Genomic DNA, 8671 nt, shown 5'->3' on the forward strand with positions numbered 1-8671 from the left:
TATATATATATATATACACCAAATCTTCTTTATCCATTTCTTTGTTGATGGACATTTGCTTCCACTGATTCTTAAAGTAGTCCTCTTCCTAACAGGTTCAGTGGTGGTTACATGAAGCATATTAGCTATTACATACCTTGTCCCGTTTCTCAGCCCTTTTGGAGTGGGAAATGTCCCGAAGTGAAAGAATTTATTCTAAGATGACTCTCATTGTCTTATAGATAAAATGTCAATATGGCATCAATTCATTAAACAAAACATATAGATTGTGAAGCAGTTTCCATGAGGTTTCAGGATTTGAGTCACTCCCTAAAACATGCTCAAGTGAAGACGAATCCTTCACCTCTCCAGGATGTGCATGGCCAGCCTTCCTAGCAGTCCCTTGTAGGGGGCCTTTAGGCAGCTCCCCCAGAGCCTGAGGGCCAGGACAGTCAGACTGAATTTTGATCTCCCACAATTAACCACTTCTACACTTCATTCAGCCACTTCTTTGTGGAGCACTTCGGAAAGCTGAATCATGTGATGTGGAGAAGGACAGTGACTTTAGCACCAGCCAACAAAAGTATAATTTCTTCAAGATTACAGTTTTCTCTTCCAATGTTTCAATAGTTTGAGTATAAATATTTTCACAAAGAACATTTATGAGCTATTTTATTCTTTGAATGTGCTCTGTACAAATGAAATCGTCTCTAGCCTCACTGGGATAATTATTTTGGCTATAATTTAATTGTCATGCAGAACCTAGAGCAAACCAAGCATTGAAAAAGAGAAGAGGAGAAGGAAGAAAAGACTTGTAGGTGTGGGAAAAATAAAACTAAAGTAGCATTGTTACTATATTAATGTTCTTGCATTTTTCTAGCAGCTTTTCTTTTTCTAGTAATCTTGAAGTATTTCATGAACTGTTGCTGTAGGAACGCCATGAGATGCAGATTATTAAGAAAAAAAGACATCAGGATTATCCTAACCCCCTGATTCTGCATGACCTTTGCTACAGTTCCTTTGACAGATAATTACGTGAGGAGAGAAGTAACAGCCATGTGCTGAGCACCTCTGAAGTCCAAGTATTTTCTCCAGCATCTTCATTGCAGCATTTTACAGGGGTTCCCAAGAATCAAGAAAATGGTCCCAAGTGGTGTGTGTGTGTCTGTGTGTGTGTGTGTGTGTGTGTGTGTGTGTATATGTATATATATATATATATATAATGGAATATTACTCAGCCATAAAAAAGAATGAAATAACGCTATTTGTGGCAACATGGATGGGCCTAGAGATGATCATACTAAGTGAAGTAAGCCAGACAAAGACAAATATTGTATGGTATCACTTATATGTGAAATCTACAAAAAAGTGATACAAATGAACGTATTTACAAAACAGAAATAGACTCACAGACATAGAAAACAAACTTATGGTTACCAAAGGGGAGGGGAGGAGAGGGACAAATTAGGAGTTTGGGACTAATTTATACACAGTACTATATATAAAATAGGTGAAAAACAAGGGCCTACTGTATAGCACTGGGAACTATACTTAATATCTTGTAATAACCTATAATGGAAGAGAATGTAAAAAAGAATACATATATTTATACATATGTATAACTGAATAACTTTACTGTACACCTGAAACTAACACAAAATGTAAAACAACTATATTTCAATAAAAATAAAGAAAAGAAAACAATAAATTAACCAAATCACATGAAGAGAAAAAAAGAAAGAAAATGGCCCGAGGTACTCTGCCTTGTGGATCTTGGGCGAACAACTGAGCTCCAAATCAGTGTGTATTTCCTTCTTCATTTATGCTCATCCCTCAAATGAAATATGAGACATGTAACTGCTATTTGGCAAGGGAATAGGGCAGGCAGGCTCCAACATGCAACATTCTTGGCATTACAAAAAGTTGAGGTGGATGCCAATTCCAGAAGACTCAGAGGGAACTGAGCAAGTGCTCAGCCTGACCAGTGTCACTGCCCAAGGTGACTTGGACATCTTTATGCCAAGGAACAATGTATAGAAATGGCATTGATGACAGAGGCCAGCAAGGCATGGGTCAGGGGCTCCTTTCCACCCCTTACCAACTCCCCATTCCATAATGCATGTAAGCCCCTCGCATAAAAAGAGATACACAAAGAACTTGGATTCCCACAGTAAAACCTTGTGTTGACTGAGAAATTTCTGCAATGAGTTGAGAAATCTGAAATTGACTAGATTATTTTCTACTGTCAAGCAGAAATGAAATTTTATGATGAAAAATGAGATATTTTTTAAATTACAATTTTGCCTTCTTTACTGGCTTTTTGGACTGCAACTATGAAACTTAAGCATGGTTTTAGACTTATTTTCAAAACAAATGTTTTAAAACCTTTAATGAAGTAGAAGTAACATAAAATAAACTGCACTTACAGTGTACAGTTTCATAGGTTTGATATATGTGTGCCCATGAAACCATCAGCCTAATTAAGATAGTGAACACATCCATCACCCCCAAAAGTTTCCTCATGCCCTTCTGTAACCCCTTCCTACTCCCCTCATTCCTTCCATCCCCAGGCAAACATTTAACTACTTTTTGTAATGACAGATTTATTTGCATTTTCTAGAACTTCATACACATAGACTCATACAGTATTTTTTTCTAGCTTCTTTCCCTCAGCATAATTGAGATTAATCATGCTGTTGTGTGTACCAATAGTTTACTTCCTTTTATTGTCATGTATTATTCTATTGCAGGGATATATCATACTCTCTTTATCCATTCACTTGTTGACGGATATATGGGTTATTTACTGGTTTGGGCTGTTACAAATAAACCTGCTATGAACATCCATACACAAGTCTTTGTGTGGATATATGATTTATTTGTTGTGGGTAATATCTAGGCGCAGAATGGCTGCATTATATGATGGCTTTGTATGATAGGTGTCTGCTTGGCTTTCTAAGAAACTGCCAAACTGCAAAACAGGTACCTTCTAAGAATATTAAAATCAACTCACTGATTTTTGCCAAATGCCAAAGGAAAGTGTACGATCTTCTTTTTATCTCTTTGTTTTTCTACTGAATGTATTACGTTTTCACTTTGAAAACAGGATTCCCCTCCCCTCTTAATACTGAAACATTTTACTGACCAAGGCAGGCAATGTAAAAAATATCTCATCCTTTTTAATATTATAAGCCTTTGATTGTTACAACTTTTTTCCTCCTCAGAAAGCCATCCCCTGCTATTCCAGACCCACAGATGTGGGAAGGGAGTACTGTATCAAGCAGCCTCCCAAGCGACAGGACATTAATTACTGAGACAAGAAAAACCACGGCCTAATTATCATTAATCCAAGTGCATCTCTATTCTAGAAAAGCAGAGTGCTGTGAAGGGCAGAGAATATGCCTATTCATAACATTATGTCCCTACTAAGTAACTCATGATCTATTTCAGCTTCTCTACTGATACCTCAAGTCCAGAGAATTATTCTCTGGTTTCAACCAAGTGACTGAAAAAATAACTTTTTTTCCCCACTGATTTTTTTTCTGGCCCTCAGAAAATTCTATCATCTTAAGCAGATATGATTGTATTTTGAATTCCTCTGCAGGCTCTTTCTGCTTCACTGTCCCCCTGTTAGGTTTAGCAGTTCATCCATGAGGGGTAATGTTCTTCTATGAGTGAATTACACTCAGTGGTTGACATACACTTACCTGTCCCCATCACTTCTATTATCGGGCATATTCCCTAAAATAGGTCTGCCTCCATTTTCCTGGTACTCTTACCTTACTAAAAGAAAAGAAAACATAATCAGTGCCAGTGTTTTCACTGGCTTCAGTTAAGGTTGAAGTCAGGAATAAATCATAAACTTTTTAGTGGGGATTTGTTCTTCCCTTTTTTTTTTACACTTAAAATAATATTTATACTACTTTTTCCCCATGGAACGTGTTTTTTTATGCCCACTATTTGGATCATTTACAGATTTCAAGACAAATCAATAGAATCTTAGCTTTAAGATAAGTCTCAGGCTTAAATACCAACTCTGTTGACCAACTAATGGTGGTGATTGTGCAAGTTACATAATCTCTCTGCATTGTGTTTATTTCCCCATGAAGTTGGAGTACCTCCAATCACAGAGCTCCCTGAGGGCACGTATCTTGGGCCATTTTGTTCATTATTATATAGCTGATGCCAAGAATTGTGCCTGACATATGGGAGGCACTAAATAAATAATGACTGAATGTATAAAACAAAAACAGCAATTATAATAACATAACCACCTTCACACAATTTGCTGCACGAAGCCAGTGGATAAACAATACTATTTAACTTCCATTACATACAAAAGTGTTCTACCAGGAAGAGAGCAAAGTAAGTGATGATTTCACCATCAGAGAATTTAGAGGGAATGAGTTCCAGGGATCCTAGACCTGGGATCTGTGATTTATTCCTGACATCAATCTTAACTGAGGCAAATGGAAACATCAGCACTGATTGCCTTATGTTTTCTTTTCTTTCTGTAAGGTAAGAATCATGATAGACCACATGAAATTCTATGCTAAGAAAGTAAGAATTTTACATGTCAATCTTTTCCAGTTGTCACATAACAAAGTGCCACTTTTTAGAGAAATATACCCAGGTCCATTCTAGTAGAGTAGTTAGGACACAGGGCCTGAAGCAATGCCCAAGACACCCAATATGTGGCCACAAACATAACTGAATTGCCTTCCCAATTTCAGAGCAGAACTACTTGTAAAAATGGAAAGAAGAGATCCCAGAGACATCCTCAGAAAAGAAAAAGAACTCACCTCTAGGCGGGGCTCACTGTGTCTGAGAGTTAGTAGGTAAACATATTGTGCCCCTTCGACAAGATCTGTCCAGCATCTACTGCAAGAGCAACATACCTTGAAACCTCCTCCCAATGCTATAGCTCACATGGAGAGTAGTGGCTCAGAATATGCAATGGACCCAGTAATAAACAGAAACCATGGCCCTAACTCATCATCAGACAACAAGGCAGCAGGTAGCAGCACCTTGAAAAGTCTAAAATACCTTCCTAAACTACATAAGGGATAAATCATGAAGACAGCTTGGAATTAACTTCTGATGATGCATATTTTACTATTTACATGTTGTTCAGGACGCATTATATTTATAAAACCAAGGAAGAAGGACCCAGAAAAAAAGTATGATGATACAGGCAGGGCCACCAAGTCAGTGAGCAGAGCAAGAACTCTGGTTCCTGGGAAAAGAGCCTGAGGAGCTGCAATGGAAGTTACAGGACAGTGGTGGGTCTCAGGGCTCCCAGGAGAGGCTCTGATTACAGCTGTCACAGTTGTCAGCCACTTCTCCAAAACTTGGAGTCGCTCTGGCTTGACTGAGTTTTAGAAGGTCTTTTTACTCTGTGTATCCCTGAGAAAGACAGATTCTCTGTACAAGTCAGATGAAAAGGAAGGAGAATGGGATCCTTCTGTCTCCTGAGAGACGGCTATTCCTCCTGCCTGCTCTCATCCTCCAAGAATGGGAGAACCTAGTCACCAAAGGCACATTGCAAAGCTTATAAATTAAAAACACTCTGAAGAAATATAACTCTTCTAGGTTTCTTTCTTCTAAGGACCCCTCCCAATGTCCACTCCCAGGAGCATCCGTTCCTGAGGGCGAAGTGAGGACAGCCAACCCCACCGTGCACACAGCTCTGCAGGTCCGGCCCAGACCGACCCCATCTGCACAAACACCACCACCCAGTCAGAGAAAGACCAATTCCCATGTTTACGTTAATCCTGACTGAGCCAGCCCTTGATTTCTGGCAATGTTTCATCTTTCTCTTTGTGAACCGTTCCTTCAAATCCTTAGGTGTTTAGCATTTCTTATTTTTAGGTACCATGTTTCTTTCCTGTGTGCATGGAACACTTTTGCAAGGAAAGGTAATTCTTACTTGATTAGTGTGTTGTGGGCTCTTTGTACTGTTTTTGCTAATGGAATTTAATTCATATCAACCCTCCATGGCAAATGTCATTCCTATTTTAAATATGCAGAAGTGAAGACTCAGGGAGATTAAGTAAGTTGTGAGTGGACACTCCACAAATAAAGAGATTTAGGGCTGTCCAATTCTGAAATCCCCATTTTTTTCACTATGCTAAGCAGTGTCTGAGAACAGGAGGCACATACATTTAACAAATAAATCTACTAAATTATCTATAACACACCACGATTAAGCCAGGACAGAGAATAGTTTATAAATGGACTAAATAAATATCTCATATGTATCATATGTTCATGATGAATAGAGAGATGTTTTCAAAGTCATAGGAATAGAACTTCCAAAAAAACAAACTCATATGGCCAAGTGAGAGTTTTAAGAAAGGTTTTCTTGTAAAAATATGTTATTTTGCCATTCGGATATTTTTCTTCTAAAGAAATCTTGTTTGGTCTCTATTAGTGGCATACAAGATAAAAAGATAATGATAAGGACATACATATTATACACCCTGTCCCTTCAAACTATAAATCAAGAAGTATTTTTTATCCTCCAACCTAATAAGAGGAGTCATGTTGATGTTTTTTCTTACTTTGAAGGAAATAAAGGCAAATTCATTGCTTAAGAATTTTATCTGCTTCAGAGTCATTATGAAATAACTAACAAAATAACGTAGAGTATTTTTTATTAGGGTATAGTTGCTTTACAATGTTGTGTTAGTTTCTTCTGTACAGAAAAGTGAATCAGCTATACGTATAAATATATCCCCTCTTTTTTGGATTTCCGTCCCATTTAGGTCACCACACAGCATCGAGTAGAGTTCCCTGTGCTATACAGCAGGTTCTCATTAGTTACCTATTTTATACATATTAGTGTATATATGTCAATCCCAATCTCCCAATTCATTCCCCACCCCTCACTTTCCCTCCTTGGTATCCATACATTTGTTCTCTACATCTGTGTCTCTATTTCTGCCTTGTAAGTTGGTTCATCTGTACCATTTTTCTAGATTCCACATGTATGTGTTACTATATGATATTTGTTTTTCTCTTTCTGACTTCACTCTGTATGACAGTCTCTAGGTCCATCCACATCTCTACAAATGACCCAATTTTGTTCCTTTTTATGGTTGAGTAATATTCCATTGTACATATGTACCACATCTTCTATTTAGGGCCTTTTGTGTCTCCATACAAATTTTAAGGTTTTTTGTTCTAGTTCTGTGAAAAATGCCATTGGTAATTTGATAGGGATTGGACTGAATCTGTAGATTGCTTTGGGTAGTACAGTCATTTTCACAATATTGATTCTTCCAGTCCAAGAACATGTATATGTCTCCATCTGTTTGTGTAATCTTTGATTTCTTTCATCAGTGTCTTATAGTTTTCTGAGTACAGGTCTTTCACCTCCTTAGGTAGGTTTATTCCTAGGTATTGCATTCTTTTTGTTGCAATGGTGAATGGGAGTGTTTCCTTAATTTCTCTTTCTGAACTTTTGTTGTTAGTGTATAGGCGTGCAAGAGATTTCTGTGCGTTAATTTTGTATCCTGAAACTTCACCAATTAGTTGGTGATGAGTTCTAGTAGTTTTTTGGTGGCATCTTTAGGATTTTCTATGTATAGTATCATATCATCTGCAAACAGTGACAGTTTTACTTCTTCTTTTCCGATTTGGATTTCTTTTACTTCTTTTTCTTCTCTGATTGCCATGGATAGGACTTCCAATGCTAGTATGGAAGTTAGTAGAAGGAAAGAAATCATAAAGATCAGAGCAGAAATAAATGAAATAGGAACAAAGAAAACAACAGCAAAGATCAATTTTTTAAAAAGCTAGTTCTTTGAGAAGATAAACAAAATTGATAAACCTTTAGTCAGACTCATCAAGAAAAAGAGGGAGAGGACGCAAATCAATAAAATTAGAAATGAAAAAGAAGAAGTTACAACAGACACCACAGAAATACGAAGCATCATAATAGACTACTACAAGCAACTGTATGCCAATAAAATGGACAACCTGGAAGAAATGGACAAAGTCTTAGAAAGGTGTAACATTCCAAGACTGAACCAGGAAGAAATAGATAATATAAGCAGACCAATCACATGTAATGAAATTGAAACTGTGATTAAAAATCTTCCAACAAACGTCTAGGACCAGATGGCTTCACAGGCGAATTCTATGAAACATTTAGAGAAGAGCTAACATTTATCCTTCTCAAACTCTTCCAAAAAACTGCAGAGGAAGGAACATGCCTAAGCTCATTCTATGAGGCCACCATCACCCTGATACCAAAACCAGACAAAGATATCACATAAAAAGAAAATTACAGACCAATATCACTGATGAATATAGACGCAAAAATCCTCAACAAAACACTAGCAGACAGAATCCAACAACACATTAAAAGAATCATACACCATGATCAAGTGGTATTTATCCAAGGGATACAAGGGTTCTTCAATATACGTAAATCAATCAATGTGATACACCATATTAACAAATTGAAGGAAAAAAAAACTCATATGATCATCTCAATAGATGCAGAAAAAGCTTTTGACAAAATTCAACACCATTTATGATAAAAAACTCTCCAGAAAGTGGGCATAGAGGGAACCTGCCTCAACATAATAAAGGCCATGTATGACAAACCCACAGTTAACATCATCTTCAATGGTGAAAAACTGAAAGCATTTCCTCTAAGATCAGGAATAAGACAAGGATGTCC

Source organism: Neophocaena asiaeorientalis, unplaced genomic scaffold (genome assembly GCF_003031525.2).
Source record: "Neophocaena asiaeorientalis asiaeorientalis breed wild unplaced genomic scaffold, Neophocaena_asiaeorientalis_V1.1 scaffold471, whole genome shotgun sequence".
NCBI lineage: Eukaryota > Metazoa > Chordata > Mammalia > Artiodactyla > Phocoenidae > Neophocaena > Neophocaena asiaeorientalis.